Source organism: Gorilla gorilla, chromosome 7 (genome assembly GCF_029281585.2).
Source record: "Gorilla gorilla gorilla isolate KB3781 chromosome 7, NHGRI_mGorGor1-v2.1_pri, whole genome shotgun sequence".
In the NCBI taxonomy this organism is placed as follows: Eukaryota; Metazoa; Chordata; class Mammalia; order Primates; family Hominidae; genus Gorilla; species Gorilla gorilla.
Window position 1 is genome coordinate 139,655,733 of NC_073231.2, and position 17,288 is coordinate 139,673,020.

Genomic DNA, 17,288 nt, shown 5'->3' on the forward strand with positions numbered 1-17,288 from the left:
ACCTTGTGAGTCTTCATGAGGACAGGATGTGGGGCAGGCCAGTTGTCACCTGGGGCTCCTGCCACCAGGCAAGGTCCTGATTTAACTACGGTTATAGTTGCGGTGTGGGGCAAGGGCTCCCCAACTCCAGATGAGCAGATTTGGGTCAATTTCTTAATATTTTTTAAGGGCTGTGATGTATCTTGGCTGTAAATGGTCTTTTCTGCACCTGGGGCATTTTCTTTTAGAAATACTGCCTTGGAAGTCAGATTAAGATGCGTTTAAATGGAACATTTAATGATTGTTTTAAAACAATCCACGTCATAGCATACAAACACACACACACTGATTCTGTGCTCTGTATCCTACGGCCTAGAACCAAGACTTGCTGAGTGAGTCCTCACCTTCCAGCTTAGAGGAAACAGGTGAGGACGTGGCCACCACAAAGCAAGAGGACAGGGCAGGGCAGGACAGAATGGAGGGCACCTTATCCCACTGCACTGCACTCCGGGGCTCCTACAACCCATTCAAATATGAACAGTAAGTCGCTCACCAAGGGCTGGATCGGCCACTGTTCCCAGCTCCCACCCAAACATTCCTCTACAAGTATTTCCTCTTAGAGAAAAAATCAAAAACACCTGTAACTGGATGAGGGGAAATGAGTGTAGATTTCAGACTAAACCAATTCAGACCCTATCATCTTCCCAGACTCTCCAATCTGGCAAAGCCCTTTGAGAGTATTTCTGTGAAACCCACTTTTCTTAATATTTATTGTCCCCAGATCTCCCCTTTGGAATATCATCAGACCTGCAGTTTCTTTCCTGGGGGAGAGGCAGGACGTATGCACCCAGCAATCAGACACATCCTCAGGGATGCCTGGATCTCCTGAAACCTAGTGGGTCCTGAATGGAGCTACCTCCAGATGAGAAGTGCAGGCCAAGGCTCTGGGAAGGAAGTGGCCTGGCCACTCACACATCTAAGTCAGCAGGAGGCTTAGACATGAAGCCAGGAAGCCTGGTGCCTATCTCATCAGAGAGAGAAAGATCAGTTAATTCACCAACTACACAACCATTGATATTTAATGTGGTGTCCAGGTTCAGGGCCAATTGTATATATATTTTTTGAGACAGGGTCTTGCTATGTTGCCCAGGTTGGAGTGCAGTGGTGCAATCACAGCTCACTGCAGCCTTGACGTCCCAGACTCAAGTGATCCTCCCACCTCAACCCTTCCAAGTAGCTGGAACTACAGGTGTGCACCACCATGCCTGGCTAATTTTTGTATTTTTTTTTGGTATTGTTATTATTATTATTTATATTTTTTGTGGAGACAGGGTTTAACTATGTTACCCAGGCTGGTCTCAAACTCCTGAGCTCAAGCAATCAGCCAGTCTCGGCCCCACAAATTGCTGGGATTACAGACGTGAGCCACCAGGCCCAGCTGTATTTTTAAAATAGTCTTTTTTTTTTTTGAGGTGTAATTTATTTACAGTGAAATTTAGCTGTTTATCATGTACAATTCAATGATTTTATAGTGTAGAATTGTGTTCACTAAAACAGTGATAGTGATAGTGACTGTCACTAAAAATTTAGTGTAGATTTTTTGTAGAATTGAAGAAAAACTTCATGCCCACTAACTGTCACTCCCCATTCTTACCTCTACCCTAGGTAAACACTAATTTACTTTCTCTCTGTAGATTTGCCTTTTCTGAACATTTCATAGCAAAGAAATCACACAATATGTGTTATTTTGTGCTTGGCTTCTTCCACTTAGCATCATGTTTTTGAGGTTTATCCATGTTGTAGGGCACAGTAGTACTTTGTTCCTTTTTTATTGCTGAATTATAGACCCAGGGCCAATTGTTTGAAGTGGTAGCGTGTGTGTGTGTGTGCGTGTGTGTGCATATGAGCATGTGTGTGCATGTGTGTGTGTGTGCATGTAGAAGAGACACGAGCAGTTGAGGTCCTGTGGGGAGGACTGGCTGGGTTTCTATATCACAACCTGTTTTAGTGTCTATCCATTTTTAATGGTGAGATGACCCATATGCAGGGGCTCCAAGTTAGCTGGAGAGGACAGGGTAAGTATCTGGTGGTTCTTTCTACTTTAGAGGCAAGGGCTGGCTAAGTCTGCCTTTTTCCTCCTTACCGAGTCCTTGGCACATTTCTTCTGAAAACAACAGGGATTTTTGGTTGTTTAATGTATTAGTCCATTCTCACATTGCTATAAAGAGCTACCTGAAACTGGGTAATTTATAAAGAAAAGAGGTTTAATTGACTCACAGTTCTGCACACTGTACAGGAAACATGGCTAGGGAGGCCTCAATAAACTTACAAATATGTTGGAAGGTGAAGGGGACGCAGGTACATCTTATATGGCCAGCGCAGGAGGAAGAGGGCAAAGGGGGAGGTGCTGTACATTTGTAAACAAGCAGATCTTGTGAGAACTCACTGTCACAAGAACAGCAAGGGGGAAGTCCACCCCCATGATCCAATCACCTACCACCAGGCCCCTCCTCCAACACTGAGGATTATAATTCAACATGAGATTTGGGTAGGGACACAAATCCAAACCATATCATTCAAGCTGTAGGACTGTGGGATCTTCTCCCCCCACAAAGCTATACTTCTTTTGTGCTTGACTCATCTGAATTCAAAATCTTGAATATGTTTATTCTCATCCCAGACTCAAGGAAAGAGATCCTCATGATACTCTTCCCTTTGACGTAGGGTCTGGGGTGGAGTTGATGGGGTGATTGGCTGGGCTATTGGTGGTGGGTTATTGATGGGGCAATTGGCAAGGCCAGGCATCCCATAGGCAGCCTTGAGGGGATGTATGTGTTTTATGTGTTATCCTTCCTGACCCAGGTTCAGCCTGAACCTTGGCTGAGAGCAAGGCAGAGTTGGAGCACAAGGCGGTGCCCAGGAGGACACTGGGAGGCTGGAGCCCATCCCAAAGATAGGTTTTGGAGAGCCCAGAGAGCACCATGTTCCAGGGTCCTCCCAAACGGTCTTCAGATTACCAAGGACTGTTACGTGGGAGAAAGTATCTGCACTCCATGAGCTTCCAGTGCGCTGGACAAAAACCAGTGTTCCTGAGTCATAGCTTGTGGACAACAGGAGGGGGCTGTAGCATCATGAGCCACTGGAAAAGGGACTCGGGTCTGGCTAGTGTGCCAGTCCCAACAGGTGATTCAGATCCCAATTAGGAATTTAAGTATAATCCTGGCCATGTCAACTGGGAAGCCTTGTCTTGGGCTGGGAAGGAGAGGGCTGTATTCATGCCTTAAGCTCACTTCTGCTATGTAGACACCAGGCTGAGGGCATGGAGACACTAGGGTTCTGCCTGTCTGTGGTAGCAACTGACTTATGAAATGGGCATGGCTGATCCTTCTTGGGCAGGGCTCCTGGGTCTACCATTGAGTGAGCTGAAGGAAGTTAGGGTTGATTTCTTTTTTGTCACTCTAAGTATCTTCCCATTTCCCTAAGCTCTGGGCTTTGGGGTTAAACTACTGGGGTTAAGTAATAAGAAAGGAGTAAATTCATGAGTCATTCTCATGTCTTTCTGATGTCCTCAGCTCTATTAGTCCCCAGTAAGTCCTCCTTAATATTCCCAGCATTATTGAGGCAGTTTAATGGCTCCTATATTTAAAAGGGACAGTGAACTTGCCTTACAATCATTCTTATAAGATCCTTTAAGAATAGCAACAATGTTCACATTACGATTTTACATTCCGCTTTAATAAGAATGGAATTGCCATGGGCGATTCTGAATGAGCTGGTCTTGGCTTCTAATTGCTGTAGGTCTTCTGACAGCATCCTGCTCTATTTCCTGGCTCTTCACTAGATTAAATTAACTTTCCTCACAGTTCAGCCCTTAACCCTTCTTCGGGCTAGCAATCTGGAGAGACAGATCAAAAGATTACAGAATTTTTGGCACTCAAGGGTCCCCGTGACCCCAACAAAGTGCAGAAATCTTCAAAATGGCAGAACAGACCTATGGATGGTCCAATTTCAACTTGAATCTACCAAGGATAGGTCCCCTGTTTTAGCCCCAGATGGTTCTTTTGCTGAGTAGCTCCAGAGAACTCCCCTTAACGTTGAGCAGAGTGGACCAGAGAAAAGTGGTTTTGGAGACAAACAGATCTGTGGTGAGTCTGACTATATCTATAACATTAAGCAGATTATTTTCTTTCTCTGTATTTCAGCTTTACCATTGGTAAAACGCACATAATGATGTTGACCCCAAGTTGTATGCAGACTTAGCTGTGATAATAGATGGCAATGCTGAGCATGGAAAAGGTGCTTAACAAGCTATTAATTATATTTGTGAGTAATAGTAATGCCCTGGCAGGTACTAAAGACAGACTTCTTCAAGATCTATTCCAAACCACTTCAAACTCACCTTTACAAGAAAGGCTAGAAAGCTCAAACTAAAACAAAATTAAAGAAAGCTGAGATTCCCTGTTCTCTCCTGCATCCAGAGTTCTGTGTGTGTCTCAGCTTCTGCCAGAGATTGGAGCAGCAGTGAGAAAGTGGAGGTGATGGCCTCGATGGGATAACTGGATCTTTCTGGCGGGAATGGTGTCTGCGTTTCCTGGAGTAGTCCCTGTAGAGTTTCTAGCATCTGGTTCCCAAGCACCACAGAAGCTAAGTGGAGCCCCAGTATGGGATTCTCCACTGGAGTCTCAGCTATGGTTAAGCATCTTTCCTGCCTACATTGTTCCTGGTCATGTAGAATCTAAGTCTGATTTCCTGACTCTTCCAGAGATGCTGTGAGCTAAGTCTTTAATAAATTATTTAGTGTCTAAATTAGCTTGAATCAATTCTTCTTTTTAAAATCTGTAGCCTAAAATCATGATCAATGTAATTGCTTGTAACAATTCCTCCACTTCTAAGAACTGTCTAAAATGCTTTTTTAAATTTTTTTTTAATTTTTTGAGACAGAGTCTTGCTCTGTCGCCCACGCTGGAGTGCAGTGGCTCGATCTCGGCTCACTCTAACCTCTGCCTCCCAGGTTCAAGTGATTCTCTTGCCTCAGCCTCCAGAGTAGCTGGGATCACAGGTGCCTGCCACCATGCCCAGCTAATTTTTGTATTTTTAGTAGAGACGGGGTGTTGCCATGTTGGCTAGGCTAGTCTCAAACACTTGACCTCAGGTGATCCACCCCCACTGCCCTCCCAAAGTGTTGGGATTACAGGCGTGAGTCATCACGCCTGGCCTAAAATGCTATTTGGAGCAGCACAGAACACACCTTTGTGCAGAGAGCCAACAACGAAAAGATCTCAACAGCTCATTAATCTGGGCACTTTATTTTACAGAGAGGAAAACTGAGAGCCAGTAGTGAACAGTAACCCTCCCAGAGCTCAGTGTCTAGAGTATTGAGCATTTGCTCCCACTGTGCCGGGCTGTGTACTCAGTCCTGTATTTGTCATCTCATGTAATTCTTTCTAGAGTCCTGAGGTGTAGCCTTTATCATCTCTTTACAGGAAGGAAGTAAGGCTCAGAAAGCATATGTAACTTTCCCAAGAAGTCAAACAGATATTATCAAGCAGAGCTGAAACTTTGGCATGGAACTAATGCCAAAGCCCATACTTTTACCCTGACCATGTGTCTGCCTTTGATGACATGGATTTTCACATCACCCCTTCATAATCCTAACTAACTTGGAGTGATTTTAAGGTGATTAGAAAGGGAATGTAAAATGGCATTGGTGCCTCTTCTGCACCCAGTGGTGCTGGCTGGGTGCTGAAACAAAGGCAATGTTGTGCAAATGTTAATTCTCTGAGACTAGATGTAGGCTTCACTGTCAAGGACAAATGTAGGTTCACTATGAGCACAGAGAACGGCTACCTTCATGGAACAAATAGTATCTTCTATGCATGTAGAGAAAGGACTCCTGTCATTCCTTCCCACCCTTTCACCTTCTTCCCGTCATCCAACCAACTCCCTTATATAGGAGGACGGTTGCTAATATAATGGATCTGGTCTTGTGACTTGGATTGGACCACCTTTTGCCAGTGCCTGGACAGGGACTTTCTGTTCAGGGGCCTTGGTGAGATCTTTCTCTCTATCTCTCTCTCTTTCCTTCATCTCTCTGATTGCAACAGTACGGGTCATGAATTCATGAGAAACGACAGGGGTGCTGAATACCATTCATGTTTGTAGAACTACAAGTAGATTCAGATGACTGAGAGTGTGGTGTATTATAGAAGGAGACGGCCAGAAGGTGGAGCAGATCATATGGAGCTCTGAGTAGCTTTAAGGCACCCAGGTGTTCAATCCCTGCTACCCAGCCAAACCCCATATGTAACTAAAACTACATGGAAGTCCTACTTCAACTTCTCCTTACATTGCCCTAGCTTCTCTCTACCTTCCTTCCTCTCCAGTCTCTGATTCCCTTTTGATGCCTTTTCCCTTCAAATACACTTAGCATGGTGATTTTAATGGGCTTTCACTCAGACCCAACTATCAAAGGTAGATGAACCCTGTAGACCTATATCCTACTCCCATTCCAGAATGTCACACAAACAAAACACCTACTTTAACCAGAGTCCATGCCTGTAGCTTTCCTATCATGATAACTTTTCATGGTCTGAGCACCCAGTGAGTTAGTAGTCATCAGCCTCTTTAATAGGTTCGGGAGGCCCAGAGAGACTTGGCAAAACGGCCAGGGTTGCTCAAAGTCTTAGTAGCAGAGCCCAAAATCTTGACAGTTGTGACCCTAATGCTGGTGCTCCTACTGGGTTGGGGGTTTATTTTATCTTCCTCATCCTTGGCCTTAGCCAAATGCTCCTGAAATCTATGGCAATGTCCTGCTGAACTTGGCCCCACAGAATAAGTCAGGTCTGGTCCTGGGCTTGGTTATCTTTCCTCTTGTGGCCCTGAGCCCCCTCATGTTGCTGGAGAGCTCTAAAGAACAGCATGAAAAACCGAGGTTGCTGTTAGTGGGTGGGAATTTAATGGGTTTGGTTGGTTGGTAGATGATAGCAGAAGCCTTGCTGGAGGACCTTGCTTCTGCTTTCCTTAGTTTCCTTACCTGTACAGTGAGGAAGCTGGGCACACAGCCTGGCTTAGCTCTCATTGCTCATGGGTCTTTAGTCCAAGAAATGGAAGGCCAAAAAAAAAAAAAAAAGGAAAAAGAAGTCCGGCAGGAAGGCCAGTTCCTGTTTTCCTGGGTCCGTCCCTGAGCTTCGGCCGTGTGGTTTCTGAGCTGATGAGGGCCAGAGGCCAACATGAATCTATGTGTCATCTCATGGGAAACTAAGATGGGTTGGTGGAGGTGGCACAGATGGTATGTTGAAAGAATTCTGAGGCTACCCTTGCGCTTAGCAGGGAAAGAATTCTTGACATGATTCATACTGCCTACCATGAGGGCAGGATTTGGAGGTGGTGGCAGGCATGCCACAAGCGGCCAACTCTAGCCAGTGGTAGAATCAGCTCATAAGCTGTGGAGGAAAGAATGACTTTATTCCCAATGGCCTTGAATCAGTTTTTCCGGAAGTGAGCTCTAGGTCTTCTTTCATCCTCAAACCATATTTCATGGACAGATGTCATGATTCTTATTTTATATACAAGTAAATCAATGCTCAAAGAGGTTGGGCAACTTGCCCAAGGCCACTCAGCTAGGACATGATGTATCTAGGATTCAAACCCAGATCTGTCTAATTCCAGTCTGTTTTCTTTCCATGCATTGGTACATTCTGCTCCTTATGTTTCCTCTCTGGCAAGGGCTGAATTAAAGTTTTATAAGTATGCATGTATTTTTTTCAAAAGACTGTCAAGAAATGAAAAGTTGAAATAATCTTTAAAAAAGATTTCTCAGCTCAAGACTAAAAATCCTGATTTGAAAAATTGAAGTCATAGAACAGTTGCAGAGGCAGTCATTAGGTCCTTCAAAATCTCCTAAACTTGAGAGGGAACAGCTAGTGAGAGCTAATAGAGATGCTTGCAAAGGTGACCTCAGGCCTTTCCAGAGATTAGCCCAAAGCAGATAAGGATAAAATACTTTCATTAAGGCAATTAGAGCTAGCATGAGAGGAATGTTCCCAGGAGACATCACTTCTGGGACACTTTAGCTATAAGCCCCAGGCGTTTGACAGCCACAGTACCTTAAAGCAGAGAAAGAGTTAGGTCTATTTCTAACTGCAAAAGCAGGAAAACCCTCCATTGGGTTCAGCAAAGAGTTCATCCATGGGTGGTCTATTCTGATATCAGATGTAAATTTTTTTGTATTCCTTCTCAATGTCTGATTTATCCAGCAGCATATCACATGACTAAACACAAAGCAAGTAGAGATGAGAGAGTTACCAAGTGACGCCCAAGGGTTTATAGACTTGAGGCCATTCTCTGAAATCATAGAACTCTTTAGGAGCTATTATATTGATATCTGTTTTTAGATACAATCTGGGCATGGTAGGTGATAGACATGAGAGATGGGGGCTAGATGATGGGGGCCCTTGAGTGGTGTGCTAAGATAATTGGACTTTATCTTATGGGCACTCTCTTCAAACAGTTTGAAGGGGTAGATTGATATCATCAGAATGGCATTGCAAATGGCCAAACCAGTGAAGTGTGGAACGTGGACAGAGGGAAACCAGGCTGGAGGAAGGGAGATAGTCAAAAAGTAGGTGGAAAAGTGTCTGGTTTCCCATTTTACTGTTTCCATGAGGGAAGAAATTACACCTGATTTACCTATTTGTATATCCCTAGAGCTAAGGATAGTGTCTGCCACCTAGCAGGCTGTATTAGTCAGCTTGCAGACTGCTATAAAGAACTATATGAGACTGGGTAATTTATAAAGAAAAGAGGTTTAATTGACTCACAGTTTCACATGGCTAGGGAGGCCTCAGGAAACTTATAATCATGAGGGAAGGCACAGGGGAAGCAAGGCATGTCTTACATGGTGGTAGGAGAGAGAAGTAGACTTTTAAACCAGCAAAGCTCATGAGAATTCATCCACTATCACAAGAACAGCATGGGGGAAACCACCCCTATAATCTAATTACCTCCCACCAGGTCCCTCCCTAGACACATGGGGATTACAATTTGAGATGAGATTTGGGTGGGGATACAGAGCCAAACCATGACACAGGCCCAAAATAAGTATTTGTTAAATGATTGAATGATGTGATTTCAGTAATCCTATCGGGAAAAGAGAGTAAAGTCTTCAACAAATTCTTAATAAAGTGAACTGAGAGGAGAGGATGGATTTGAGAAACGGGATAAAGTTGGGAGACTTCGGTAATGGAAAAAAGTGGGATGTGAGGGCAAAAAAGAGTGTTAGAAGCCTGCAGTTTTCTGGCTTGGGGACTTGGGGACTCTCACTGAGTGTGATGGAAACAGATTTGGGGAGATGGTGGGTCAGGGTGAGGTTGGGATGCCCTTGAAACATGCATGGGGGCATATTCTCATATCACTGAGCAGCCAACTTTCTCCTCTGCACTGTCCCTTTAGCATGCACTGTTCTCTTCAAACCAGAATCCCTTCCTTCCCTTTCATACAGTTAACTCTCCTGTGCTTTGGACCCAGCTCTACCTCACTTCTCCAGTGAAGACTTTCCTAGACCCAGCTAGGCCAGTCAGATTCCCAGGCTCTAGTAGACTGCCTCCTTCTCTCCTAGCTGTAGATCTCAATTGGCAATGGGCTAGGCCAGTCAGATTCCCAGGCTCTAGTAGACTGCCTCCTTCTCTTCTAGCTGTAGATCTCAATTGGCAATGGGCCCCTTATGTGTGGTTCATGGATTAATGTCTATCTCCCCTTTTAGAGAGGGTCAGCTCCATAAGTACCAGGAGCATGTCTCTTTGGTAGTCACCACTGACTCCCAGTAATAAACACCATGCCTGGCACATGGTAAGGGCTGAAAAAAATATTCGTTGAATAAACGATCAAATGAATGAGTGTCTGTATAAACAAACGAATGCATGTACAGCTGTCATAGCTCTATCTCTTAACATTGAGTCCCAATTAGCTTTCCCGATGGAATCAAAGAGGCAGTTTTGCAGAGCTGGAATAACATGAGTTTCTGGATTTGAATTGATGTGCCTGCAACACAGTAGGTGCTTGGTAAATGCTCACTGAATTATTCCAAGCTTTTCTGATCATCTCATCTGAACATCTTTAGGCAAGAAATACAGTGTTTTGAAACTTTGACTTCATTTATCCATATGAGGATAAAGACATCTATCTCAGTTTTTGAAAAATGAGAATTTGGTGAGATTACCTATATCAATACCAGGCACATAGTATACACTCATTAAATGTTTATGATCAACAACTGAGAGAATCATGTAATAAAAATCCCCAAGAGTTTACAGGGACCAATCAATAAAATAAATGAGTGCAGCATCAAGAAAATCCAGGTCCTTCCACACACAAAAGGACACACACACACACACACACTCACACACGCACATAGCCCTGACCCCATATCTTCCCTCTGTATTTTCTATCAGCTTTCCGCAGCTGGTCAAACTCCTAGAAAGGGGTTAGCTTTCGTGCTGTGAAGAGTTTCCAAATATTTTAAGACATGACTCAAACACAGTGAAGTGAGTGAGTTTCTGAATGTGTGTATGTGCTCAATGGCAATGTCCACTGCATGGCGGACACTTGTTACCTGCCTACTTCTTTTCTTTTTCATTTTCCCCTGTCTTCTCAGCTCTTTGCACAGAGCTTAATACATAGTAGGTGCTCTGTGAAAGTTTGAGCCAAAGATAAAGGAAAGAAGAAAAGAAGGGAGGGAAGGGGGTGGTATAAACATGTGTTCATGTTTTCCTTTCTTTCCAGGCACATTATTGCCAACAGACATGAATTGAAGGAGAGAGTGGAACAGGTTGGAGCTGTCAGAGAGGGCAGGCTCATTGTCTGGAGCTGCCTAGCACCTTTATGTATGATTAACGCCACGTGGAGCCCCCAGTGTGTCTTGAGTTTGCGGGCTCCATGTTGCCCACTTATGCCTAATGTTCACCCTGCTGCTGTTGTTAAATCACCAGGAGATCCTGGCCACTTCCCTGTGACTTCCCTGACTCTGTTTCTGGATGCCTGGATTTGGTGATTCTCTAACAAGTGTAAGAAGCGTAGTAACAGCTCTTTCCATTGTACAGCACTCTAGAGTTACAGATCTCCCTATAGACCACTCTCTCTCTTGAGCCACCTTCTGGACATCTCAGCAGGTGCAACATGGATCTCATGATCTTGCAGGCTTCTGCTTAGACCCTTCTCCTGCATCATTCAACTTGTCAACTGGTAGAGTGTGAGTCATCCTAGAAGCCCCAAATCAGTTGGTGTTGAACCTACCAGCATTCAGATCCATCTCAACCCCCTACCAAATGTGTGACCTTGAGTAAATTACATAACTTCTCTTAGCCCCAAGTTTTCTCATCTGCAAAAATGGAAAAGAATGAACCTTATTAACAGTTGTTCACAGGGATGGTAAAAGGTCATGCTTGCAAAAATGTCAGCTTAGTGTAGACAAGATAATTAATACATGAGTCTTTTCATACCTTTGCTCATCCATGTCACTTCTCAGAAATTAATAAATCATCACAGAATGGCCACTTTTCCTTGCATTATTTTAAGTCTTAAACCTCAGTCAGCATCTGCATCATGAGAGGCACAATTTAAAATGCAGGTTCTCAGCCCTGCTTTTTAAGATGTGACTGCCTTCATTCTGCAGGGCCCAGGAGTCTGCATTTATAAAGAGGGGCCTGTGATGTTGTAAAGGCTGCCCCTTGAAAAAAAACCTTGTTTTCAGTAAAGATCTGTGGTTTAATTGGAGCTCACTCCTTCCCTAGCTGACTGGCTTGAGGGTTTGTGGAGTAGAGGAAAAAGAAAGAAGGGGGACTTAATAAAAGGTTGAAGAGATTAGAGAGGGAGGGTCCCTGCACAGTTGTCTCTCACTGGATGGGAAAGGTTGACAAAGCCTCTGTCTCTTGTTGCCCATAAAACCACTATTGTGCTTAAATTGGCAATGCTTAAGGAAAGAAGCATGCCGTTTTGGCTTCTCGTAGCTGTAATCATGGCTCTCCTGATTAAAGGCTGCTGGCAGAAGGCCGTCCTGGCATCTAAAAACTCCCTCTGGGGCAGCCACATTTCTAAATGCCAGTGGTTGGTTCCTGGAGCTCCGGGAAAGAGGAGCTCCCAGAGGGTTCCTGGGGAACTTTGTTCTGGAAGATTATTTGTATCTCCTAATCAGCATCAGAGAGTTGTAGGGGAGGGGTTCTCAACATCCTTGCCCCCTTCTCATCTCCCAGAGGTCTTTAAAGACTTAAGGGGTGCTGAGAGGGTAAATTGCTACCTTTCACTCATCCTCTCTCCTTGCCTCCTCTCTCCTGCTTGGAATCAAAGGACAGTTCCCAGGATGGGAATCAAGTGACCCAGTAAGTGAACAGGAAGAGAGGGTCTTCACACACAAATCCCAAAGTTCAGATTCAAGGTCTGGTTTTCCCCCTCCTTTTAGCTATTTTGTTGACTTTTGGACATTGAAAAAGTAACTGCAAAGTCACTTCTTAAAATCTGGTGTTGCTGTTTTCAAACTAGGAGATGTCTTGGCTCCATTTCAATAGCACATGGAAATCATACCTTGTAGAGCTTAGGGGGAATCAGAAACAAATCATGGAAGGTGGCTGGCATAGCATGGTGGAATGATTTCATTTGCTACCCATTTGAATGTTGTTTTACAACAGCTTCCAGAGAGAGACAGATAAGAGGAGAAGGTTTGGAAGTGAGAGAGCTGTGGATTCAAATCCAATGCTCCATGTACCATAGTAAGGCAGCTGCCAGGAGGAGCCCACCCTCTCTGATTCTGACTCCCTGAGACTATGCACCAGTGCTGTAAACATCCAGCTCAGAGTTTTAGGTAGAAGTGAGTCATTCCTTCTTCTTGTAGAGCAAAACATCTCAGTAGTCCCCTAAAATATAAAAGTAACACATGAGAATATGTTTGTGTAGTTCATGCTGCTTGGCCTTCAGTTGCTGTGTAAAGTGAGGTCTCAGGAACACTGCTCTTCTTCTATTGGCTTGATGGGTTGCTCCTATCATAACCTGAGGCCCACTTTTTTTTTTTTTGTTTGAGATGGAGTCTTGCTCTGTTGCCCAGGCTGGAGCTCAGTGGCATGATCTCAGCTCACTGTAACCTCCACCTCTCGGGTTCAAGTGTTTCTCCTGCCTCAGTCTCCCAGGTAGCTGGAAATACAGGTGTGGGCCACCATGCCCGGCTAATTTTTTTATTTTTAGTAGAAACGGGGTTTTGCCATGTTGGCCAGGCTGGTCTCAAACTCCTGACCTCATGTGATGTGCTCACCTCAGCCTCTCAAAGTGCTGGGATTACAGGCATGAACCACTGCACCCGGTCCCACTTTCAAGATTTCTAACCTTCTCCTTGGATGTCTCACTAGTGGTAAGATACTCCAGGGCTATTTTACTTCATTTATTGTATATTTGTATTCCAAGGCTCAAGGATTATAAGATATATATCTCATATATATATATATAAATGCATATTATATATACATATATTCATGTACATATATATGAACACATAGAACACACAACATACATACATATGCATGTGCATATATAGGTTTCTATGCATAAATATATAGAGAACACATGTAAGCATGTACATATTGACATGCTTCATATATAAATGTGTGTATACATATGTAGTTATAAACACCCATGGCTACATTATCTACATACATGTGCATGTACACACGTATGAACAATGTGTGCTTGGAAGTCCCAGATGTATGTCAGAGGTCATACTCTCAGTGGTCAGCAAGGGCTCCCAGGCCTTCTCCCTGTATCTAGGTCATCACCCATGGAGCGTCTGAGGCCAATGCCACTGTTAGAGGTCACCCGTGGCATCCTGGCCTCCTGGCCTCTGCCCAGCACCCTATCAGCCCACTGCTTCATCTGCTGCAGCCCACCTTGGGCCACGGTATTGGCGTGAGCAGTGCCCACTCTGTTGCTCCTGACTTTGGAGGAGGCGCAGCACAAAGCGGTTTGGGTGCTGAGCAATTAACAGGCAGGCTCTTCAGGTTCTTCAAGGACCTTTCCTCCCAAGCAGGGCAGGAGCAGGGTAAGGCTAGTCAGCATGCACTTTCCTGTTCCACCCTCAGGCCTGAGGTTGAGTCCCCTTGTAAGATGACCTCGCCCAGAGTCCTTCTGAAACCCCTCACTGCAGGGTGCCCTTAATTGTGCTGCATCTGCTCCAATTCCCTCCATACCCACACCAAGCCACAGGCCTCCACATAGGCCCCAGGTGTCTGAACCCTAAATTAAAATCTGGTGTTGCCCTTTTCCTAAAAGATACCTTGGCTCCACTTCAATAGCAAATGGAAGTCATATCTTGCAGAGATAAGGGGGAGAATAGAAACAAAGAACGCAAGGTGGCTAGCATAGTGTGTGGCGTGATGTATGAAGGGTGGCATTGCTGCCCTTGTGTCACAGCTGAAGAAACAGAGAGGTGAGTGAGCTTGCCCGATGTCACCCAGCTGAGAACTGGGATACTGGAGTCAACCTCAAGTTTGCCCCTCTGACTTGGAAGCCCGTGGTCTTTCCTCTGCGGGGCCTCTTGGGGCAGCAGCAGAGCTGGGAGAGGCACCAGCTCTTTAGGCTCTGGGCCTAGTGTTCTTTATACAGTACCAGGGCCTCTCTGAGTGAAAATCTGAAGACACAAGCTCAAAGCCTGCAGGGCCCAGGGAGCTGCCGGTGTTGGTGAACTGGCACTGGGGCCAGCTCCAGGAGGTAGGGGAGCCTGGCCAGCTGGAGGAGAACACCCCCCACCTAAAGGGGCATCTGCTCCTCTGCCCAGCCTGTGGTTCCCCTGGGAGTGAAGGCCCAGCATTGCAAGATCTTAATGGAAGTCACACGTTGGAGATTTTAGGTAAAATTAGCCAAGGGCTAATTCCCAGCAGCTAATTCAAATTATATGTGTGTGTGTGTGTATTCCTATTATACTAGCTAAACAAAACACATATGTTAGTAGGATCTTGTTGGCAAGCTGCCAATTTGCCTCCTCTGCTATAAACTGTTCTAGAATTTAAGGGAGGTATTTTGGTTAATTTTTGTTTGTTTGTTTTGCAGATGAATCTGACAAACCTACCTCAGTTACCCCAGAACTCCTATGACCAGCTTTAAGCTCTGGTCAGGGAAACAGAGGCAAAAGCAGCCTGAGAATTATGGAGGAAGACTGGACGGAAACCAGGGTCAGGTGGGGCTCATGGCTTTTTGAACCCCTGAGTCTCCAGCTCACCTGTAGAGTGAGCTCTTTGGTTGAGCAAGACGCAAGCTTTGTATCCTCATCCATAGCCCAGGAAAGCACCAACTTATAAGGTCAAAGAGAAGGCTGCAGGTTTGTGTCTGGAAAGAACCTAGGGTAGTTCCTGGGACAAATCAGACTCTAAATGGCAGCTGTAGGCCTGGCTGCTTGATTTATGTGTCCCAGCACAAGAAAGAAATGTGAGGTTGCTTGTTCAAAACTTGTTAAGAATTTCAGTACAGTGACAGAAAAGTATTAAATGGAGCCAGGAGCCCTTCTAAACACAGGCCCTGTGTGACTCTATAGCTTATATGCCCACAAAGCCAGCCCTGGGTGGCCATCATTATTAGCTAGCAGAGACAATATTTGTTGAGCAACTACTGTGTGCTGGGCACCATGCTAAGTGCTTGCCATGGTCTTATGTAATCCTTGCTATAGCCTTAAGCATGGATATAGCTATTATTCTCACTTAACAGGTAAGGAGAATGAGGCACAGAAAGGTTGAGTCATTTGTTCAAGATCACACAGCTGGCGAGTGGCAGAGTTGGATTTGACCCAGGCAGTCTCGCCCAGAAACCCATGTTAGTAACCACTGGGCTATATTATACCGTTCTTATGATTGTCATTATCATTATCATTGTCTTCTTCTGAACTTAAACAGGGAACTTGGTCTGACTAGGATGGAGCACCCAGAGACTCCCTGAGCCAGGCCCAGAGATCAGGCCCAGGAATCTTATTCCCAAAGCCAGGGAGGCTAGGTACAGGAGGCAGGACACAGTCCTCCCTGGAGATGCTGCCTGTGAGGTGCTTACATTGGGAGGTCGGCACCCAAAAAAGCAAGGAGAAGAGAGTTCAAACGAGGACACTCTTGCTGTTCATTAAACCAAGGAGAGGCCTCTGCAGGACTGAAAGCACACGGCTTTATTCTTTATTCTCTGTTCCAAAGTCTGGATCAGAGCTAATCAACCACAAAGCGATTACTCACATTACACAGCTTCAGGCTGACTCAGCACCTTCAGAACCCAGGTTGGATAACAGATCCTCTCTTCCCACTGTCCTGTAGAGATTCCAGGCAGCGGAGGCCACCCCATTTGATATGAGACTGCAGCAAATTCTCCTGAGATCAGACAGGTGCCTGCCCCTGACTAGGGAGTATTCTTCCTCTGTGTTTTCTCTTTTTGGCACGGAGAAGTAAACTGCCATCTTTTTCTTTTTTTCTTTTCTTTTCTTTTTCTTTCTTTTTTTTGAGACAGAGTCTCACTCTGTTGCCCAGTCTGGAGTACAGTGGCACAATCTCGTCTCACTGCAACCTCCACCTCCCAGGTTCAAGCAATTCTACTGCCTCAGCCTCCCGAGTAGCTGGGATTACAGGGGCATGCTGCCATGCCCAGCTAATTTTTTGTACTTCAATAGAGACGGGGTTTCACTGTGTTGCCCAAGCTGGTCTCAAACTCCTGGGCTCAGGCAATCCACCCGGCTCAGCCTCCCAAAGTGCTGGGATTACAGGTGTGAGCCACTGCTCCCAGCCCCCATCTTTTTCAAATATTCTCATGAATTCAAGATTTTAAGTTGAAAGCGGGAGGATAATGTATCGGCAATATTCTTGAAAATGTTGAAAAGAAAAAATGTACCCCAATTTCAATGATTCTCAGAGCAATAATTTAATTTCTCACCTATGAAATAGGAATGATGGTAATGATGATGATGATGATCGTAACAGCTAACTTATATTGAGCCCTCACAATGTCCCAGGCACTTTGCTAAATGCTTGACTCAAATTATCTGACACACGCATTCCTAGTTGACATAGGTGTGATCCTGCTGTCCAAAACACTTACAATCTTTTTTCAAGATGCACTAAATTATAGCTCAGGCAATTTACATGCAATTAATTTCCTTAATGGAATGTTTATGGTTAGATAATAGAACCATGGTATAGATGAGTGGCAATTCATTGAGCTCCTCTGCTCGAGTTGGATCTTGCCTGTTCTAAGAGGGGCGTGGTGGGGGATGTGGAGAGGAAGGTGAAGGGGAGGCAGGGCTGGGAAGCTGA